Source organism: Microtus ochrogaster, chromosome 21 (genome assembly GCF_000317375.1).
Source record: "Microtus ochrogaster isolate Prairie Vole_2 chromosome 21, MicOch1.0, whole genome shotgun sequence".
Taxonomy (NCBI): domain Eukaryota; kingdom Metazoa; phylum Chordata; class Mammalia; order Rodentia; family Cricetidae; genus Microtus; species Microtus ochrogaster.
Window position 1 is genome coordinate 49,995,692 of NC_022022.1, and position 23,391 is coordinate 50,019,082.

A 23,391-nucleotide genomic window follows, 5' to 3' on the forward strand; every position below is an offset into this window, starting at 1 on the left:
TGGCTACCATTCTGGATTCTGCTGCTCTCCTGAGATGTGATTTAAGGGCTTAGGAAAATCTTTAAGAGACTCTCCATGAAATACATGGAGTTCTTTGCAACCTGTGTTTCTAGGTCGCCAAATCACAAATACTGTGTGTAAAATTACCAGACTGTCTAGTGGTCCTTTTTTTTTTTTTTTTTTACAGAGGATACTGCATGGTTAAGCGTTGGAAGAATGAATGTTAAGTGTTTGAACTGCTTAAAATATTTTGTAACCATAAATTATTATCCAAAAATATTTTTCAAGTAGATAAAAAGAGTTGTCAATTCTGCCTAGTGAATGCCTCATAAGGGGCTCGTTTGTGGTTGAAAACTGAATAAAAGCAGTAAATTAGGACCAGACTTAACCAGAGAGAAACTGTAATCCACTGCAGATTCCCGTGCTGAATGAAGTATTGTTACGTGGATTTATCCTCTTTGCTTGTACAGTTAACTGGTCACATCTGTGGCCGAAATGCCGTCTCTGCTCACGGGGAGAGTAGGCTCTTGAAGCAGGAGGATGCAAACCCATGCTGATTTGAGATCATGGTGATAACTATAGGATAAAGAAAACTATCCCACAGGGCTGCCTCGAAAAGGGCAGAGAGTGTAATGGATCTGAACTATTGTTTGGAGGCGCGAGGGCCACCGGACAGCGAGTGGGCCCTGGAGGGACTGTCAGTAACACTGGGGTGTCTGGTTGTCTCATGGTCAAGACAGGCGGTAAGACTAAGAGAGCCAAGCATATGAGATTCCTCCTTGGTCTCTGGCTTTGTGTCTATGTGGGATTTGAGAGCCGGCTGAAATACGGTGAATGTCAAAGGCTCATCGCTTACTATAAATATTCCAAGTCAGGAATTTAAATGGTTTACAGACATGGAAGCCCTTGATGATTATTTTATCGAGCACTGTAGATTTCCTTCTGTTTGTCAGTGGCCACCAAAATTAATGAGTACAACCCCGGAAGTCTTGACAGCAAGCCTGTTCAGTCTTAAGCCTGGGTGTTTTTCTTTGTTATTACATTTCAATAAAGTAACTGGCTTACCTATTTTTTTTTAAATTAAGCTGTAGGAAGGCCAACAAACCATATCTCAATTGTTCTCTTTGAGAGCCCATTTTACCCAAAAGATTATTAATTTTGGCTTTTCCTTGGAGCCTTGTGGCTTCCCTGCCCCTGTGTTTTATAAACATTATCACCTCAGATTCAGAAAGTAAACTTTTCAGAGGATATTATTTTAAAAAATAGACATTTTTCATCATTTAAGAGAATCCTTAAATATCTCTGTACTTCATTCTAATACATTTTATAAGTGAAAGGGGGAGAGATTGTTGCATAGAGCATTAGGACTTGACATTCTGGAACCCAACACCTTTAAGCATATCCACCTATCTTAAGGTTTGCAACCTAAGTGTGAAGTGTGGCCTCTCCACCCCTTAACAGTTTTACAACCTTAGGTGTGAAGTGTGGGCTCTTAGGCTGTTACCATGTTTTCAGGCAAAACTTTTTTACTTGGGCTTTTTCAAGAATGAATTTTCCTGTTTTCTAAGAGTGAAAATATTTAGGCTAATGAACTTTCTATTGAATTCTGCGGCTCCACGGAAGTATAAACTAGGTTATCTGCCAAGAAATAGAGTGAGCAGTGGGGCTTCGGGCAGGACAGGCCTTACAGATGTAAAGTGTCTAAATACATGCTAGATTGATTGGGTTCCTGAATAGAGCTTACAATTACCATCTCCATTTAATTAAGAACAATTAAGACATGATTGGTCTTATCATATCTTTGCAAAGATGTCTATTTATGAAACACAACTAAAAAAAAAATCACTTAGAGATACACATGTTCCTATGTCACCAAAACTCTTCCTTTTTACCCAGATAAGGAGTCACCAGGTTAAGTGGGTAGGGGTGTAGTGCAGACTGTCTACAAATGCTGTGTAGTTTCCAAAATTTGACAACATGACGACAACACTCTTTGAATCAAATGCAGCTTTACGACCATCCTATGCCCACTCCCTCACGCATGCACCCACACCTATAGGAACCCACATCTCTGCATCTTAAAGCTACAGGGAGCATCCTTAGCAGCTAAATGACTACCCCAGTGCTTTGAAATTGTATTGCTTAAAACTGTCGCAGTTCGATGAAAATAGCAATTTATTTCTACCCTTTCGCATAGCTTCTGCGCGTCACAGCAAGTTAGCGAAGTAATAAGGCTTTCCCCTTAAAAGAAAAAGCGCTCGTTAGCATTTTGTAATTCCATGTTGTGTTTCAGGGTCCTTCCATGTTATGTAAAAGGTTGTGGGTACACTCACTGTAGCGCGTCAAACATGCAGAGGTGACAAGTGAGAGTCTCTTTGTTGTGGGTGCTGAGGAATAACCGTTTAAAGGTCAGTTTCACTAGAAAAAGAACATTTGTTTAATAAGTAACTCGTTTTGGGATATGCTGCACTTTTAAAGGTTACAGAATAGACCGAGTTGCCAGTGATGTCAGTGAGAAGTATATTAAAGCCCTTGGCTCTACAAAAACAATTGTTTGTGGGATTCAAATTTCCATACGGTTCTCAGATAGCCTACCATATATTCCAAAGGGCCGAAGCTAGGATTAGGGAGAGAGTTCAGTGGGTAAGAGTGTTTGCTGTGCAAATAGGAGGTTCTGAGTTCAAATTCCCATAATTGGTGTTTAAGAAAACATAAAAAGGGTTAAACATGGTTGGTCGGGGAGATTGACCCCAACATTGGAGAGGAGAGAAGCAGGTGGATCCTGGGAGATTACTAGTCAGGCAACTTGGTCGAAATAGTAAGCTTCCAATTTGTGAGACAATTTGCCTCAGAGGCACAAGGTGTAGAGCCACAGAGGAAGACTTCTCTGGCATCTCTGCTCACTCACAGTCTCACCCAGGCGCACACCCCTGTGCACTCACAGCTTACACACCACACAGCCAACACACATAATCTAAACTATCCATAGTGTGGGTTCAAAGACCATTGACTTAGTACATTACCATGTTTCTCAGCTGTTAAAAGTAACAGTGGGCATTGGGTAGGAACACAACAGCAAACACGGGCACAGCAGAGTGGGAAGAATCAACTATGCACACACACAGATCAACTCAGACACACACTGAGTGCCTCCTATGTGTGAAAAAAACAACTGTGCACACACGTATACACTCACACACCCATTGGGTACCTCCTATGTGCGGAAAACCAATTGTCACACATATATCCCCTCACAGACTTATTACGTATCTCATGTTTGCTTCACTCCTTTGGGTTTATTATTTTATAAGGAAGTCTGTGAATCACGTGTTATCCATTTCTCCTTGAGTTTCCTAACGCTGTGTAACAAAAATTGTCTTGCTACCAAGTCCTATATGAAAAGAAATTATTGATTCAGCTATACAAACAAAAGCTATTGATTTATCTTTTCCTATTCCAAGACCAACTTCCCCCCACCACCCTCCCTTGAAAAAAAAAGACAAAGAGAATTTGATTTGGCAATGAAGTGGAAAGTTAATCTGATATGTAGACAAAAGAGAAATAACAAAAAATTGGAAAAGGGGCAAAATCTTTTCATTATAGAAGGATTTTTTTACAGATCTGAATAAAACTGATAGTTTATTTAATTCAACTTATGTACTATTAAAATTTTTTGCCTTTAGGGATATGATGTAAAACAAATAAAAGCTGTTTAGCTGTTTTTATATTTAGCTTTTTATTTTGTCTTTGCGAGACAATGTTTTAAAGCTATAATAATTCTCTCTAGAGCATTAGCTCATTGCTTGAGATAAGCATCTGAGAAAAATAACTCTAAGAAAAACCTTCTGATCACTTGATTGCTTATGAGTTGCAATTTTTTTCCCTCCACACATCCGTTGCTAAGCTCCCCAGCTAAAATATTGTCTAGGTGGCAAATTATAAGTCCTCAGATTTTTATACCGAGCTGTCTATTTAATTACAACGTGAAAACAATACATTTTCAAGGAAGCGTCAGAGATTCACTATTTAGATAAGAGGAACTGCAAACACTCAGCCTATTGTAATGTAGAAAGAAAGGAAGGAAGGAAGGAAGGAAGGAAGGAAGGAAGGAAGGAAGGAAGAAAGAAAGAAAGAAAGAAAGAAAGAATTACTGATGTCTCTGAGTCTTGCAATTAGAAAAGAATGTGGCTCTCTTACTTCAAGCAACTTAGCATCGCATGGAGCTAGTCCCTTAATTTGACTTGCTGTTCATTTGAGAGAGGGCAAAATCTATTTCCTGGGCAATTTTGCAAAGCAAAGATATTAATACTTTGGGGCTTAATTGTTTCCTGTGTTTAAACACACTATGGGTGAAACTCAGACCTCGGCTTAATTGCTGTGAGAAATAGCCCGATTTTGTCAAGATTAGGCACACGCTCCCGTGTTCTTTGACCTCAGAGAACCTCCTCCAGAATTAATCTTCTAAGGTAGAAGGATTGCTTTTCTGTGTGCAGTGGGGCCATTCCCAACAAACGAGGACTTAATAAACTAACTTCACCCTTTTAAGTCTTTTCTGTCAATGTTTCTCATCTATTCATTTCACACGTCTCTTGTCCAGTGGCTTATTAGTAAATAACCCTAAACTTAGCAGGGGAATTGTTTTAATGGCATCTTTTTAAATTAGAGGACTTTGAAATTTAAATTGGCTGCTTCAGAAATAAATCTATTTAAAAAATCTTTCATTTTTACTAATGAAACATGAAGCACTCAAAATAACTCCATTCAAGTAAAGTCCACAGCCCTCTGAAAAGACAAACAATTCATATTTACTTAAAATTTTGCCCTGCAGCTGTATTTTGTTGAGTTCATCTCATGTATGAAAGTGCTTCTGCTTTCCCATCAGCCCATCCGGCTTGTTTTTATAAGATGTAACAGAATGTTCTGGTTCTAAAATATTTATATTAATCAAAGTCCGGGCTGTTTATATTTTTTGGCAATAGAGCTTTGCTTTTAAAGTGACACTCTTGCCTTTAACTAAACAAAAGTGCCGAAACTGCCTGTCATATAAATTTCAACACGGTACAGTTGGCTATAGAACTGCGAAGGCAGGACCAAAAGGGAGCTGGTGTCCGAGCTGCAGGTTAAACGTGGATTAGCAGGAAGTGTGACACTGGCCACATCCAGGATTTACCTGATGAAATGTCCTCACCGTCTCCGCCTCTTAGAAACCCTCGAGCCTCAGGAGGCAGAGGCAGGCTGATCTCCGAGGTCGGGGGCCAGCATGGTCTCCAGACAGAGTTCCAGGACTGCCAGGGCTACACAGAGAAACCCCCGTGTTCAAAAGCAAAACAAAAAAGAAAAGAACCCCTTCGTGTTACCTGGCAGCAAAGTTTGTCTTCCTGTTCCATTTTCTGCATATTTTGGGGTGTTGGGAATTGAACCTCAAGAACTGGTGAAAAATGAAAGCAAGTGAATCCTGGGGCTCACTAGACAAGTCGATTCGTTTCAGAAGTGCTTTGCTTCTGACTCAAACTCGTGTAGGAATGGTGGAAATGAATGTGCGCTCCTAACCCGCTTGCTGTATGTGGGAGCAGAAGTAGCTCAAACTAAAATGCTAGCTCTTTCGGATCGTGTTCCTCCTCCTGGAAATCGGTAGTCGAAGTGTCAATCCTCTAGACAAGTTCAGCTCTTGTCAGGGAAAACGCCTTTGTCAAGTGTATTTCGTTTTTACTTACTTGATTTTATACCATGTTGTTTATTTGTTCTGTGTGTATGTGTAGACATGCAGGGGTCAGAGGGCAATCAGCATGCCCCCTGGAGTCAGTTCATTCCTCCCATCATGAGGATCCCAAGATAGAAGTCAGGTCGCGGTCTTGGTGGCAAGAGCCTTTACCTGAGGTGTCGCTCTCCAGCCTTACCATAGACATTTTAAATAGCAAGCTAACCTCCGTTAAAGCGTGTCTATTATGTTTGTCTTGACACCAAGCGTTTGAAGAGTTTACTTATTTATTTAAATCTTTGTTGGAGATGCAATGCCACTATGTAGCCATGACTGGCCTGGGACTCACTATGAATAAATCCACCAGGCTGGTCTCGAACTCACAGAGATGCCCGACTGCCCACTTCTCTCTTAAGAAGTTTAATCAGAAAGCTTCCCATAGGCAGGTCTGTTCCCCAACAGATATTGTGTCCTTGTTGCTGTTGCTGTCACTCAATATTAACTGTGTTGAGGCACTTCCACAAAAGGAAAAGACCTGGAATCTCAGCCTGTAAAATGGACGTTTATATGCGCGTTTCCTCCAGGAGATAATACAATATGTGCACATCTGACAATCAGGAGATATTCAGCACAGCAGAAGGGGCTGAAGGTCTCCTGTTCACTTCCAGCCTTTCTAAATCTTGGATCCTTCCTGCCTTTGTTTAACTTGCTGTAAGTCTTGACCGGTAGCTGACTGAGAGATCATGTCCTGCTACCATTTTCAGAGGTGACCTGAGATTGTAGTGCGTGTCTTTTCATTCTGGCTTGAGACTGAAATATCCAATAGCGCTCCCAAGCGAGTCCTTCACAGAGCGTCTTTCAGTGATCTGCTCAGGCTGATTTATTGCTTTGGTCTTTACTGTAACAATGCCTGATTTCAAACTTGGGTTAAAACGATCAGTTTGCACACATATGCACATACACATTCACAAACACACTTAGAGGAAAAAGCTGCTTTGGCAATTGAGGGAAAACTTTGCTCTTTCTAATGACCACATTGGTAATATAAACTGGTGCAAGAACAGAAGTCAGGCTATCATCAACACATAATTTATATCTCTAAATTGACTTATCTTTTTTATTCTATCAGCCAAAGCCAGTAATAATAAATATTATTGTTAATAAATATTAGTGTTAAACATTTGCTTCCAATTTCACACAGTGTTCGTATAATCTATATCCATGCATTAGCCTGGACAAGGGGTTTTGGCTGAAGATAACTGAGGGTATAAAGTCTAATGCAGAAAAAGAAGAAAGCATATCTATAACCTTTGCCCATTTCAATCAGATCAGTCTTCTTGTACACCTTTTGTCTCTAGGCAGTGCTTCTTTTGAAGTAAGAGAGAGACAAGAGAGCTAAGGCTGGCAATTTGATCTCAGGGCATAAAAACGAACATTATCGGGTCAGATTCTCATACCTAGGTTTTATGCCACATTAACCACTGGCTCTCCTTTAAAGTGGAAATACTCATTATCCTCTTTTACCTCCTGGTTGAGTCCTGGATCACACCTGCAATTTCTCATAATACACTAGGGATTCTTCTCATGTGTATTTATTTAGACTTTATGAAGTTAGATCCACAAGCCAGCATTAAAAATATATTTTTAAAGAATTTGTTTTTCTATGAAGGAAGCTGAAAATTTTCAAAGACTTGTGTTGCTCTGCTTATGGGTAAGTCTAGATCAGTGTTCTCAACTTTCCTTATGCTATGGTTCTTGAATATAGTTCCTTGTCTTGTGATGACCCCCAAGCACAAAATTATTTCTGTTGCTACTTTATAATTATAATTTTGCTACTGTTATGAATTGTAATGTAATTATCTAATATGCAAAATATTTGATATGGGACCCCAGAAGGGTTGTGACCCACAGGTTGAGAACCCCTGGTCCAGATGACTCAGACAAGGATCAATCAAACTGGCCTCCAAACAGCAGTGTGACTAAGTTATAAAGCAGATGGGTTTTTTTTTTTTTGTACATTTTACACTAGCTCTTTTTCTCTGTCCTGTCACTTCCCACCACCCCAAGGAGAGATGAAATTAATGACTTCATGTGTGTCCCCTAGCCAAGCATCTCCTGGTAATGCCACTTGAAAACCTGTTTCTTTCCCTCTGTTGGCTGTCCATCACTGAGAGCATGAGTATGAATGTACAGGAAGCAGTTACTAAGCCTGCTCGATCATAGGCCTTGGGTGTGGCCAGTCCTATGACCAACACCAGTGGCCAGTTGTGTAAAGAGTCATCAGCTTCAAAACCTCCCACCAAAGGGGGGAAATGACAGGAGGCAGGGACGAGAGTGCAGGTGACCAATTTGTTGGCCGGTGAAGTTTCTCACTCAACACCTTCGTATCCACACTTTGCGGTATTGTGAGAAGCCATCTGATCGGGATTAGAGGCACCAGGATGTGTCACTTGGCTTTTGTGACATTCTGAGTCATGTAGGCAAGAGAGGCATGTTGATAAACAGTAACGAAACATGGCAGCTGTCATAACACAGGTGTGTTCCTTGTGCTATGAAACCCAGGGGGGATGATTTCACTTGAAAAGAAGTGTTTGGTTGGTAAACAACAGTTTCGGAGAAAAGAATTTGGTAAATAAGCTATGTTATATACTATTAGTAAGAGCACTAGCAAACCCCACAGGCCAGGCAGAAGGAATGGTGCAGACTCACACCCGTGCATTTATTACCCAGGAGGTAAGCAACTTGTCCATCGGCTGTGTGGTAAGAGGACAACTATACATACCATCATTTCACTTTAAACTGCAACCCAATAGGCAGTGCCTTGTAGATTATGTGGAGGAGTGGAGACTTCATTGTAGTAATAGGAGCGGTGGGGCTGCATCCCCGGCACCCGGCCGCCCCCATGACTAGCTTATGCCTCAAAATAATTACACAGATACTGTATTCTTTTAAGCACTGCTTGGCCCATTAGCTCTAGCCCTTACTGGCTAATTCTGGTATCCCGATCAACCCATTTCTAATAAACTGTAGCACCGTTTAAGCACTGTAGAATCTTACCAGGAAGATTCTAGCCTACGTCCATCCTGGGTCGGAGCTTCATCACCTGTGCCTCAGAGAGCAGAGCTCTCGCGTCCACCTTGGAGATGAGAGCATGGCGTCTCTCTGAGGCGTCTGCCCCTGAGAGGAGAGCTGTCGAGTCTGAGCTCACTTCCTCTTCCTCCCAGCATTCTGTTCTGTTTACTCCTCCCACCTATGTTTTAACCTATGAGGGCCATCCAAGCAGTTTCTTTATTTTTTTAACCAATGACCTTCCTCCATCACTTCATCCAAGAAATGTGATAATCAAACACAACACAGTTCTTATTTACCAAATTCTTTTCTCCGAAACTATTGGCCATTCAGCTTTTTATTACACCAATCACAGCAATGCATCTTCACAGAGTTTCCTATAACAATACAGCCCAGAGGTGTTCCTCCTACGTTATTCCAAATCCAGTTAAGCTGACATGAAGATGGACCATTACAAGACTGAAGCATCTGCGGAGCCTGGTCGATGACCAGAGTTTTGTTTCCTAGGAGAATGAGCGCCTGAGTCCTTCAGATGGCAGATTACCCCTTCCAGTTAAACAAGGCATCAGCACACCCAGATAGAGCCAACACACCCTGACTCAGAGTGACATGCTCTCTGCTCCTAGACTTGTCATGTTGCTTCATTTCTGTCTTTCCTTGGTAATCAGGTCAGTTGCTCTGCCAAAATAATCACATTGTACCAGTCCATCTGCTGGCAGGAGCCACAAGAGCTATGCTGGCAACAACTGCAGCTAAGTTTTCAGAGAGGTTTGTTTGGAAGCTAGGACTTCTAACTCATAAAACCTAGAGCTGGAGAGATGGGCTATTGGGTATAGTGTTAACAGGAATTTTTCCTATTTCCACCCTTTGATTCCTGGGATGGAGTCAATTGTGTGTAACTGCTTAACCATTACTACAATCAAAAGTAAAACATCACCGTCTTCTCAAGTGGTAAAACTGGAGCATTAGATGGCACCCTGACTAACCTCATGAGCCGAGGGTCTCCCTAAGGCTTCACTGGAATCCTGACTCATAGGAACATGGAGCTAATGAATGTGTGTGGTTTTAAGCTGTATGATAATCCCATACATAGAACATAGGTAAATAGCAGAGCTTCTCATCTTATTTCTTTAACACTTCAAAATTTAGCAAGGACCAGTCGATCTACAGTTTTCTGGGTTCCAATCTCTCTATAACGTGTGCGCCACCACCGCCCGGCTTCTCTATAACTCTCAAAGCCAGGAAAATCACAGCTTCCGCTGTATCTCTTCCTATTTGGATGAGAATCTAGCAACTACAGGGAGGGTAGTTAGCCAGCAGTCATTTTACATTCTCCATAAAGCAGTAACTGGTAAAAATCTGAGGCTGTGTAAATGACCTGATCTCTGTCTCCAGTCCTGAATTCTGTTTGAAAATACATAAACAAATGTGTTCTAATGGAACACTGTTTGCAGTAAGGTGTCTAATAGAGCCTGTGTGGTATAGTGTGCTGACGTCTGTCTATGACATCCCAATGCTATCAAATGCCAGTCATTGTCAATACCATAAATATGGAGATGTCCACTAGTGGCTGGGCCTTACTGCTAACACCTCCAGAATCCCCATCTTTGTCTCTGATTCCTAGGAACAATGCTGGCGCCATCCATCTGGGCTTCAGTTTTCTCGAAGCAAAGCCTAGGGGAAGGAGTTTCAGAAAAGTGACTGATTTGGGCAGCACTCAGCAGAAGAGAAAAGGGAAGACGGGGGCTGGGGACGGAAGTGGAACAAGGGTGCAATGGACTTTGCAGAGAATCTGGGAGCAAGGTCACTAGAGAGAAACGCTCCTTTGCAACAGGGCAGTGGGGTGCGGGGAAGAAGAAATGCCATGCCCTTCTTCCAACAGATCATTGCCAGCCTGCTGCCTGGTTTGGAAAGTGTCCCACGCAATCCAGCTCCCCTCCTCAAAAGAGAGGACAGCTGTGGGCTGTTAGTCCCTTAATAGCTTTGGGATGGGTCCTTACTTGTTTCTTGCCGGTGGTAATGCTTTTACCCAAATTAAACTTGTGTTCATCGCCTGAAAACATTTGCAATCACTTCTGAGAGATGGAAGTGAAATAAATGCTCAAACACACACGCACATGCACACACACACACGCAGAGCCATGCCCAGGTAACACGCACACTTGTGCACATACAAACAAGTTAATGATGCCAACAGGAAGGCAGAATGATTCCTGTTCATCTTGGTTATATCCATGATGGGTGTTGCTACCACTTTTCTTGGCCAATTTGTCAAACTAGAACCAACACTCCTCCAGTGGATCGTACCTGATGGCGGAGCTCTTGTGGAAAACACAGACATGTATCAAAATGGAAACCAGAGAGCTCAAGGTTTTCATCGTATCTGCTGCTCACCATTCAATAGAATTGTAGCATTTGCCCAAATGTCCAACTCATTCAGGATCCATCCCATTCTACTCCTTACTGTTAGTGTGAGCTCCGAAAGGTAGAAAGATATCCATGCCCCTTCAATATCTCATCTATAAAATGTAGTGTAAACAAATGCCTCATGAGGCCACAGCGAGAAACAAAAGGAAAATGAAAACCATTTATTTTGTGCTATACATATGCATACACTATAATAATAATAAAAGATTAAAAAATTAAACCATTACTGGAGGACTTACAAATGTCCTTGGTGAATAGTAAACATTTAGTGAGTGCCAGCTTAGTTATTGTTCTTTGTATTTTACTTATTGTGGATCTCTAACTTATCTATTGCTGTACCTAAATGAAGCTTTTTCAGTGCATCCATGATTTGTTATGAACTCTCAATCCTGTTGTTGCTTAGCATGTTAGAAAATATGGGGAAATAACAGATCTTATCTTGAGCAAAAGTTCAGGTCTCTTTCCTGGACATCAAGGAAAATTATGCATAAACTTTATGATTGGCTCCCTTTTTAGAAAGATACAGAATATGTATGTTTATCTGAGATAATTAGATATTGGTAATTGACCACAAATTTTAATTTTTCATGAGGAAAAATTATACCTCAATGTTGTGAAGTTTGTCAGCTAGTGATAATCCAGAACTTTCGAAGAGGTGGACAGGACATGATGGAAGAAATTTACACAGGCATCGGAGCAATTATTTCTGTACAGACTCATGATGAGTGGTGCTCACTATATCCTTGCACATACTACTTAAGGTGATTTCAGTATCCAGTTATTATAATTATAAATATACCTTAGAATTCATGTGTGTGGTGCATGTTTATTATCATGTGTGTTCATGTGTATAGGGGCATTTTGTGTAGATATGTGGGCATATGTGCATGCATGCGGAGGCCAAAACTAAAAACCAGGTGTCCTCATTATGACTCTCCACCTTGTATTTTGAGGCAGGGTCTCTCACTTAAGCTGGAACTCCCACATTGATTCAGCAAGTTCCTGAGTTCTACCTGCATCAACCTCTCCACTGTTGGTAGTGTAGACACCTGTCTGCATGCCTGGCTTCTCAGATGGGTGCCAAGGATCTGAACTCAGGTCTCTGTACTGCAAGGGATTTACCAATGTGTTGACTGAGGAGTTTCTGTCCTGCCCGGTTTCAATAGTGGTTGAGTCCTAAAGAAATCACACAGAGGTCTACCTTAGTTATAAACTGATTGGCCCATTAGCTCAGGCTTCTTATTAACTCTTATAACTTATATTAGCCCATTATTCTTATCTATGTTAGCCACATGGCTCAGTACCTTATTCAGCAAGGCAGTTACATCTTGCTTCTTCTGTGGCAGGGTCAGGACTCCAGAGGAATGGGCTTCTTCTTCCCAGAATTCTCCTCTTCTCATTGACCTGCCTCTACACCCTGTCTGGTTGTCCTGTCTATACTTCCTGTTTAGCTACTGGCCAATCAGCATTTATTTAAAATATAACTGACAGAATACAGACCATTGTCCCACACCACCAATGAAGCTACCTCCTTGGTTCCTACAATCTAAGCTTTTTCTAAATGGACCTTCATGACACATGGCTGGTCCCTATCAAGTGCCTGGCTCCCCTTCCTCTTTGTCTTTATAAATCAATGCTCAATAAGCGATGGAATAGGAATTGAGCAGCTAGGGAGATTTCGAGGGAACATCATAATTATATGACGAGGAAAACATCTGGGAAAGGGTCATGACCTTATTCTCTCTTTTCATTCCCTGGAGAATCATGAGTGAATGCACTCCATCAAACATTAACTAAGACAGCAGACGCCAAAGCTTTCCATAAATCAGGTTGTCACTCTGCTCCATATCTATCCTGCGGATGGTGTTTTAAACCCGCTAGTCTCTCTTTTTATAAATGAAAGTTAAGCTGGTATATTTATTTTGGATTATATTACAGAACTTTTCGGCAGTTAGGGTTTTTTAAAAACATTTATTCTACTCCCTTTCGCTATTTAAAACCAGTGGATTGGCTTGAACACACCATAAGTAAGTAGGAAGTGGCATACTTCAGGTGAAAGTGGCTCTCACCTATTACATGTGTTTCCCTTGGCAATTTAAATATCGGCCTGGATAATCAGAAATATTAAGAAAAGCTGATTTGGGGGAAGAAATTTTGAAAATCAATAAGGCACACAGTAACGAATAGTCTTTGGAAGACAATGATTCTGAAAATTCAGTTAGTTTCAACGCAAATGTGACGAAAGCCCCTCTGCATTATAAATGCTTGGATCTATAATGAGAGATGGTTCAGTTGGTAGCATGATGTGCCTGCCTTAATAATGAGGCCCTGAACCCAATCCCCACCACTCACATACAGGCACTTGAGTGACAGAAACAGGAGGGTCCATATGGTTAGCTCCAAGTTCAGTGAGAGACCCTGTCTCAAAATACCAGGTAGAGAGAATCAATCGCTGGCCTCCACAATACATATTTACAAACATGTACACACAAACCATACACACCTGTACACATGCATAAATGCATATACACAAAAGAATTCTTTTAAAAATAAGTACTAAAAATAAATAGCAATTTGATATATGAATTAGCAGAACTATTTAATATAAAGACAATGCATTTGACTATTTGCTTCAATAAGCAAACCTTTATTGAACAAGGAGCAAATGTCTGGCCCTGTGAGGATAAAAAATTCAAATGGTGGCCATTGCCTTCAGGGAGATGACAGTCTAGGATAGGTGACACCTCCACAGTTACCTGTAATGCTAAGTCACAAGTGCTATACTGGCAGTCTCCTGAGTTTCATGGGAGCAGGGAAACATGACTACCTGGCAAGCTTACCACTGAGAAACACAACTGAGTAAATATCACAAGGCAAGTCAATCGATATCTAAGAAGATCAGCAAAAACTTTGATGGGGATAAATTAGGTGGGCGTTTCTTAATTGCGAACTCCCAGTAAGAATTTGAGTGATACCATTGAGAGAGCCGCAAGATGGTGATCCATGTGCCTAATAAAGCATCTTTCTCTTCTCTTTTCATGGCACCTAAGCCGTGACTGTCAGGGTAAACCTTGTTTTACACAAGAGTATCTGAGTCATTAGGAAATCTCACTGAAATCATGAATAGTTCCAGGAGAGCATTGTTTCCACACGGCAGCGGGTCACACGCTCTGAGGTAGTAAATCCAGCACCGGCGTAACTGTGATCATCACCCACCAATATTGACAACAATCATAGGGCAACAAAGTGAAGAGAAGGGCTTGTCTCTTCAATTGATAAACGTTTGGTCGGCGAGAAGACATGGTATGAGCTTGCAGTGAGAAGGTACCGCTTGGGCATCCACCTTCATGTCTCGGGGTCCTTTATTACCACACTCAGCCCTTTATCTGACTGTCTTTGTCCTCTGGAGATGCTCTCACAGGATACTGTAGACAGTTCTCCAGGAGGGAAGTCCACGATGCAGGTGCCAGGAATCTTCCTATTGCATCATCGGGCAAAAAGTGGAAAGACATGAAAGGGCAACAGAATGGGCAACACTGAGCCATACTGTCCTTCATAAGGACCTGATTCCTGATTAGTGAACTCACTCCCCACTACACAAGGTCCCCTGTGCTATTGTGTTACAAGAATACAAAGCAGACAAGAGCATGCTCTCTTTTTCTCCCCTACTTCACAACTCGACTTTTTAGATCTCTCTCTCTCTCTCTCTCTCTCTCTCTCTCTCTCTCTCTCTCTTTCTCCTCTGTGTGTGTGTGTTTGTGTGTGTGTGTTTGTGTGTGTTTGTGTGTGTGTTTGTGTGTGTTTGTATGTGTGTTTGTGTGTGTGTTTGTGTTTGTGTGTGTATGTTTGTGTGTGTGTGTGTGTTTCCAGTGGAACGACTTTTATGTTGATGAAAATATTCTGACATGTTTTTGTTTAAATCTGAGAGGTAACACACAGTCTTAGCTTTCTGCCCTAAGTTTGCCTCTGGTGATAGCAAGTATTTCAGTGTGTCATTGCAGCTCTCTCTGTGGGAGGATGTGTGGGTATGGGCGTGGACATATGGAGGTCAGGGGTCAGCTATTCGTGTGGTCTCTCTGGCACTGTCAACCTAAAAGAAGGTGAAAGAAAACAGTGGTGCAGGGTCCCTGGTTGCCTTGGAACCTGCGCAGTGGTCAGTGAGGCCCGGTGCTGCTACTCATGTGCCCACATCTCTAGTGTTGTGATTACAAGTGTGCTTCACCACCAGGATTTTAAAACCTGAGTTCTGGGGAATCAAACTCAGCTCCTAGTACCAGCAAGCTCTTTAGTTATTAAACCATCTCCCCAGTCCTCAACTGCTGCTTCTTAAAAGCCTTCACTCTCTCTGCACTGGGTTTGACTTACATTTCTGAATGTTTAAATAACAGGATTCACTTTAAAAGGAACTCAAAAAAAAAAAAAAAAAAAAAAAAACCAAAAAAGCACAGTTCCTCCCTGGGAATTTTAAGCTGAATGAAAAGGTGCTTTCCATACAAAGAAAGCTAGAAATCCCTTCTTCCAAGGCAAGCATGAGACAATGAGAGAAGCCAGGCTTCCCCCTTCTGATCCTTTGTCTTTGACACCTGTCATGTGGCAAGAGGGCTGTGTGGGTGTTGAGTGGTGTTAGCAGTCACTTCCCTTCATCCTGCGGTTCTAATTCTCCACCCTTTGTCAATAACATACCTTATTGTGCTCCAATGTATTTTCTCTTTTGCTCTCTGCTAAAGAACTTTATTTACAAACATTCTAGATGAGTGGATTAAAGTTTAAATCACACAATCACAACAGCGATCATCTTGATGAAAATACATGAGTCCATTCTTTCCCAATTTTCAAAGCTCCATCACACATGTGACTTGATTTGATTCTCACAAGGACCTGCTGATTGGCATAACGATTTGACTAGGTCTCCCAAAAGTTTGCTCTAAGACAAGGATTCGAGTACTTTTAAGCAATTTCCTGGACACATTGAGCGAAATACAGAATAATATATAAAGAGAAAATTCTCAAGTTTTCAAGATCTCTCCTCCACTTCCTCCTCTCCTGGTCTTTGTCCTCTTCCTCCTTATCCTCATGCTCTTCCTCCTCCTTCCTTTCTGCTATGGATTGAAGCAGCCAGGTTAGTTATAAACTAATCCAGAACAAAAAGAATCTCAGATCTTTGTCTCCAATCCACTTATGCATCTTTCTCTGAAGTCTGCTTATGGAAGTAACTTTGCAGCAACTCTCGGTCTCTTTATTTGCACACTAAGCCTAATTCTAGAGACAGAAATCAGTCCTCATCCTTACTCTAGGTGTTACAACAGGCACCTTTGATGCTCAAAAGGAAGAACAGCATGATGGAGCAGAACAGAGTTAACTGAACTCAGCAAGTTTAGGTGATTTACACATCCCAGATCACCCAGCTAGGCTCCGGAAGGAGACCGGAGCCTTTGAGTATTTGGGTTTGAGAGAATACAACCTGTGGCAGTCTCTGTTTTTCACAGCATGGGGTGTGATTGTGCCGTGGCAGAGACATACTCACCATGAGCAAAAGACTTTGTAAATACAGACAATACTTGAGATTTGTACACCCTGCGAGTAATAAATTTAACCAAAGCCTGTGGCTTTTTCAGAACGCAAAGAAATCTCCAAATGCAAACCTTTCCATAGCAAGCATTGTAATAGTCAACCAGCTTTCACCGCTAAGGTCTGCAGTTCAGTTAGAAGCATTCTGTTCAAGATGCTGGAGCAAATTTTAGTATTTACAAGTATTGTAATACCTTTAAAGACATATATTACAGAAAATTATGACACATAAGTGGTCAGGCAAACTCTAGGTGGAAATTCACAACGCAAGTGTATGTCACCATTTAATAGCCTCTGCCCATCCCTAGAACTCACTCATCAGCCTCACAGTTGTGCAGTATTTGCATACAGATGTGAATATATTTTTGTGGCTCACTCAATAAACCCAAGTGGGGTTTTATGCACCCCTGAGTTTTCAATTAATGTTGTTGACAGAATGAATGGCTATTTATGAGCCCAGGCTTTCATGTTCATTCATGAGACACAATACCTAAGCCTTAAAGATCTCATCTAAACACCTCCCCTCTTAGGAGGGTGTTTATGTCTCCCATTGTCTAACTAGGGCAGCATAAGGTTCAATGATTCAATCTAATCAGCCAAGTGGACCTGCCGTGCTATCATGCCTTTGTTCTTCCCTGGGGCATGATCCCACAATGTCTACAATAAGTCCAATGGCTGACTATACAAAGGTCTCAGGGAACCAATGCCTGAACTTAACTTTCCCAAGTGTGCCCTGTCCCTTCTCACCAAACCTAACACTCTTTTTAGGGGAAGCGTATTCACACAGGAAGAGTATTTGCCTACATGTAGCGAGTCCTGGCAAACTTACCCATCCCGCAGCATACACAAGCTCCTGGCCTGGAATTGAAATCCAATAGTGAATTTAAGCCATCAAGAAAGCCCTGGCCTCTGTGTCCTGCAGATGGAACATGAAAGACCATGCCTTCGTCACCTTACCCACTTCACGGTCTCCTCTCTTCTATCAGCAAAAGGAAGCCACGGATGTGGAAACATTATCTGGGGAAGTTTTTTATACTCGATGAATGAAATTCCACCTTTCTTGTTGAAAGAGAAACTGAGAATTCAGTCATTCGTGTAATCAAAATCCACATTAGAATTTGTTTTTTGATATACCTTCACTGTTTCAAACACGTTAGCTATACATCAGCCTTATGTATTCAGCAGGTAAATATTACTATCTAAATTTTTCAGATGAGAAAACTGAGGCTCATTAATTAAGCATAAATTATGCGATTTAAAAGTAGATCAATACCTATGTGAAAAATAAAACAAAATTCCACTCAAGTGATATTCAAAGATTAGGAGGCTAATGTATTTATTAAGCACAACCTAACAGTTCAGTGGGTAAAGGCCCTTATTGATGACCCAGACTGCTCACTTCCATTCCCTGAGCCCACAAGGGGGAAGGAGAGAACAGACTCCAACATCTTGCCTTATGGCTTCCGCACTTGTGCATAGCACACACACACACACACATGCACTCACATAAACTAAATGTAAAATAAATTAAATGAATGCATCTATTCATCCATGTAGTTAATAATATACTATACGAAATGAAGTAATTTTTAAAGGTCAAGCTACATTCTTCAAGTTCTGAGGATCCAAAGGAAAAGTACACTTTGTTTGTTTACTTCTGTGAAGCAAATTAAATGTGTAGTCCATGCATTATTGATGTCTATTATTTTAATTCCCAAGAAGTATGTGTGTCAAATTGCCTTTACAAAAGGAACTGTATTAAAACAACTTGTATTTACATGCCTTCTTAGTTTGTGCTTGAGTGTTTATTTTTCTGCTAACTTTAGGACAGTGATCTAACGTGACACTATTTTCAAAATCAGACGTGCAAGTGGCTGTTGTACAGCTCAGATGAGCGTTTATTCTCAAGGAAAGTTCAGGCTGAGATAGGAACATACTGAGATGAAAAGCTCCTTGCAAAGGGTACATGCGCAGACACTTACAGACCCTCAGACTAAATGGCCACCAGAGACCTTGAGTTGTAAGCCAACCCAACAGAAGTCTCCAGAGTCTTCATGTTTGTGTACGACTTCTAGGGCAAAGTCTATGGTTTGAATCCATCTTTATTATCCTTTCTCAAGCATGGCTCGCTTCCCTTTGAAACCTTTCTCCTGCTGTCCTGACTTGCACAGATATGAAGGGACAGATTGGTCTACAGAGGACCCCAGGTCTTTTGAACTAGACTATTGCATAGATAGAGCTGTCTTGGCAAATCTCTGCTCTCCCCCCACCAGGAGCACAAATTGCTACCTAATGTGCAGTTATAGCCTATCCTCTCAGAATCTTAGGTCTAAAGGGGAATTCAGACATTATCTAATACATCATGCTCCAGGAATATATTAGGGATTGTATTTCTGAGAGCTAACTGTCTTGACCAAGTAAGTAGTGGCACCAGAGATAAAAATGAGTTCTTCAGAGTAAAGGAAAGTTATATATATATATATATATTTGTTTAAAAGCATGAAATGTAATCAGAATAGCTCTTGGTTAAGCTGGCAGACTATACTTTAAAACATGGGATTCCTAAGCAAATTTTTATTTACTTAGAAGACTTGTGACAGCATACAAGAAGTCTGTCTGCCACCCTGCCTAAATAATGAGGTTAATATTTATTTCTGAAAAGGCTTAGATCTATCATCTAATGACTTAAATCATGGTCATTCCAGCCATGCTGAAGCATTACAGTAATGAGAAGGAGCAGCCAGCCCCAAACAGAGAGGGAGGCTACTGATAGATGCTAAAATAATGAGGCTCAACCAGGCCCTGCATAGGTGACCGTCGGTGGGAGAAAGGGTTGACTGGCGAATGCTTTTCTCTGGTGCAGTGCAAAGCAGAGCAGAGTGATTTATAAAGCTCAACACATTGAAGAACAAAAAAATAAATCATTAAGTAGCACAGCCCATGATTCAACTTGCTTTTTTTTTTCATCCCCTAACATGGGTAATAAATTGTGTGGGCTTTAATAATTTATAGGGGATGTTGTTATAATGTGAGAATATTAACTTTGCTGAGTCTTTTAATTTGCTTATGCTGTCAATAGTGCATTCAAGGGTTTCTTTTCTTCTACAGAACAGCCGTGCCACTGGAGCACAATTGGGTTTTGACACTCGAGAGACTCGTGGGGCCTGGATGAGACAGTTCACGTTAGCACTGAGTTTATCAATTTGGTGCACACCCCTCAGGAATTGGCATGCCACAAAGAGAATTCAGCAGAAGTGTTTGAGAGCACTTAGAATCCTATTAGCACATCCACACACAGCCCTTTCCCCCAAGTCCTTGTAGGAGGAAAAGCCTGACTGAGGCCATTTTTTTTTCCTGCTAGGAGCTACTCATACTTGCTAGGAGAAAACAAAAGAGAAACAAGGAAAGTTTTAAACTGACTCCTGTTTGATGGTATATGCCTGTAATCTCCGTTCTCAGGAAGACTAGGGGATCATGGTTATCATCAGCTATTTAAAAAGTTCAGTGTCAAATGGGACATTGTCTAAAAAAAAAATGCAAAGAAAGAAGGAAAGGAGAAGACATTAAATTAACAGAAATCAGTGTCAGGAAGACACTCAAAAGAAAAAACAAAGACAATTTAGAAAGAGGACAAGAAAGACAGACAACTCTGGAGAGAGACTATGGAGAGAGCTGCTAGGGAGGTAACTTGGGAGACCCAGCTGCAGTCACCAAGCACTGCCCTGCCTGAAGACTGGATGGCTGCGGGCAAAGGTTTGCCTCTCCCTGGACTTAAGTCCCGGTGTACAGTGTCTTTGTTTTATTTCCAAACAAAGGAATAGTTCATCTGAAAGACTTAAAGATTTCACCCACACAGCAGAAAACAGCAGGATAAACTATGTAGCCATCACTAGGGGTAAAATTGAGGAAGGCTGAGGACTGTCTGTTGGCACTTGAGGGTTGAAGGGTCTGAGGATGCATGGAAGAAGGAAGAAAAGTCAATATTTAAAGACCTGTCTCTGTTATGATTTCTTTGTTTTGTGGGGGCGGGACCCCAAACCCAGGCTTCCTGGGTGCTAAGGTAATGTCTTACTGCTTAGGATAAGCCCCTCCCATGCTCAAGTTGTAATATGTTTTCCCACCTATTTGAATGTTGTAAAAACAATATCTCCTTTTGTCCTAAAATGTTTGGTTCCTTTCTCTAGATCTAACATGTCTTAACCCTGTCCTGTCCTGGAACTCACTATATAGTCCAGGCTGGCCTCAAACTCACAGAGATCCTCCTGCCTCTACCTCTGTGCTGAGACTAAAGGTATGAGCTAGCCTGACTGGCTCAGGTTTCCTCTTACAACCTAAACTCAACAAACTCTACTATTCCATAGGGATCACTTTTCCTTCAGCCTCATGGCTCCACTTCCCTCAAGTATTCAGGTTCAAGATCTAAATCTTTTTTAAAAAAAAATATTTATTTATTATGTATACAAATTCTGTCTACATGTATGCCTGCAGGCCAGAAGAGGGCACCAGACCTCATTACAGATGTTTGTGAGCCACCATGTGGTTGCTGGAAATTGAACTCAGGACCTTTGGAAGAGCAGGCAATGCTCTTAACCACTGAGCCATCTCTCCAGCACAAGATCTAAATCTTTTAAAAAGAGGTATATGGCCGGGCGGTGGTGGCGCACGCCTTTAATCCCAGCACTTGGGAGGCAGAGGCAGGCGGATCTCTGTGAGTTCGAGACCAGCCTGGTCTACAAGAGCTAGTTCCAGGACAGGCTCCAAAACCACAGAGAAACCCTGTCTTAAAAAACAAAAAAAAAAAAAAAAGAAGTATATGTGTTGGGGGGCAGGGGTGATTCTAGTAACTAAGATGCATTGCAATGCGGTAAGTCTCTCTCAGAACTAAAGCCGTGTCATCCTGTGGGGTGAGCCACAAGAAGGAAACATTATGACATAGAGAGACAGAATTAGCAACTACCAGAGCTTTCAAAGCTGTTTTTAGCAGGGCACTAGTGGTGCACGCCTTTAATCCCAGCACTCAGGAGGCACAGGCAGGCAGATATCTGTAAATTCAAGAGCAGCCTGGTCTATGACATCAGTTACAGAACAGACAGGGCTATACAGAGAAACCCTGACATGAAAAACAAAACAAACGACATTTTTTTTTAAAAAAAGGTTGTTTTCTTCCAATATACCCATAATGTGTTCAACTCCCAATATTAATGAACCCCAAACATCCTGAGTATCCTCACTTGTCGAATATTCCATAGTAAAGTGTGTTGTCAGAGAGATGAGAGAAACAGCTCTAGTATGAACAAGAATATTCTAAAATAGTCCTTCCTCGTGTCTCATCATCTCCAAGAGAAGACAAACGACAAGATTTTTCTAGCGAAGCCTTTCTCCCTTTCCACACATCCCGCAGGTCTCGGTGTCATTTATGAAGTCTAAATACTAGCATTAAATTGGTTAGCCCTTATGGTTCTTCAACTTTAATTGAGAAGCATATTTGTCCAGGTCAATTTTTTCATACAGCAAAATCTGCAGCCCTGTGAAGTCCTGGGGTACCTCTCTTGAAATTCCCCAGCTAGAGCATAACCTGCAGATCAGCCCTATGGTGCCTGTCTTCATGGGACTTTCCCCAAAGGAATGAGAAAGACCACCAGAAGGGTCAGAGCAAAGAGACCACAGTGCCTATCATCAACTTCCTTCCACAGCTGAGCTTTGGAATGGCTGCTAAAAAGTGAGATTCTGTCATGTGTTTGCTGGGATATATGACTTAGGGTGCTAAAATCAGAACTACCTATACTTACGGTCAGGGTAACAAGTCCAATGTCTTTTAATACACATGGAGAACACAGAACATCGGGGTTCAGCAGTGCTAAGCATGGCCGGCATTAAATAGGGGCCTGGAAACTCTTGGCCTTAGGAAGGACCAGAGAAATGCTAAAGGAGAAGCCCATTTACAAGTCACAGCACAGCTGGCAGGATAGAGAAGCATCACGTGATATCCATGCTCCTTGAGAAAGTCGGGGTGTTTTTGTCCACTTTTATCTCTCTTATCTTCTTTCAGTTATATGGTATTTGTATATAATCTTATTTCAAATTCCAAGATTGGGTTTTACGGATGAAACCGAAGCATGGGTCTTTGCTCTTCACACTTAATGTTCAATAACCCCTAGCTACTTTGCCCAAGGATGTGATATAAAGTCACAGGCAAAAACAACATAGAAGCAGCTAAGGTCAACCTAACAGCCCCTCCTTAAGGCTACAAACCCCTCCACATCTACTCTGCTCATGAAGACTGGGAAATGTCTGATGACAAGTCTGAACTCTAAATGTGCTTGTTTACTTGGTGTTTGCAAAGTCAAGAAAAGAGAAATATCTCCTTTCTGTTATTTATGTGTAACCAGTAAGAAACACCATTACTCAGGGGAGAAGAGCAGATGGTCCCAATATAAGATGATTAAAGGGCACAATTATGATGACAGTGGCCAGTGGAGATCAGACACTAGGAGATCAAGGGAGCAGCATGCATCCCAGTAGAGATCAGAGACTCTGGGAGAGCAAGGGAGCAGCAAGCATCCCAGTGGGGAGACCAGAGATGCAGGGAGAGCAAGGGAGCAGCAAGCATCCCAATGGAAAACAGACAC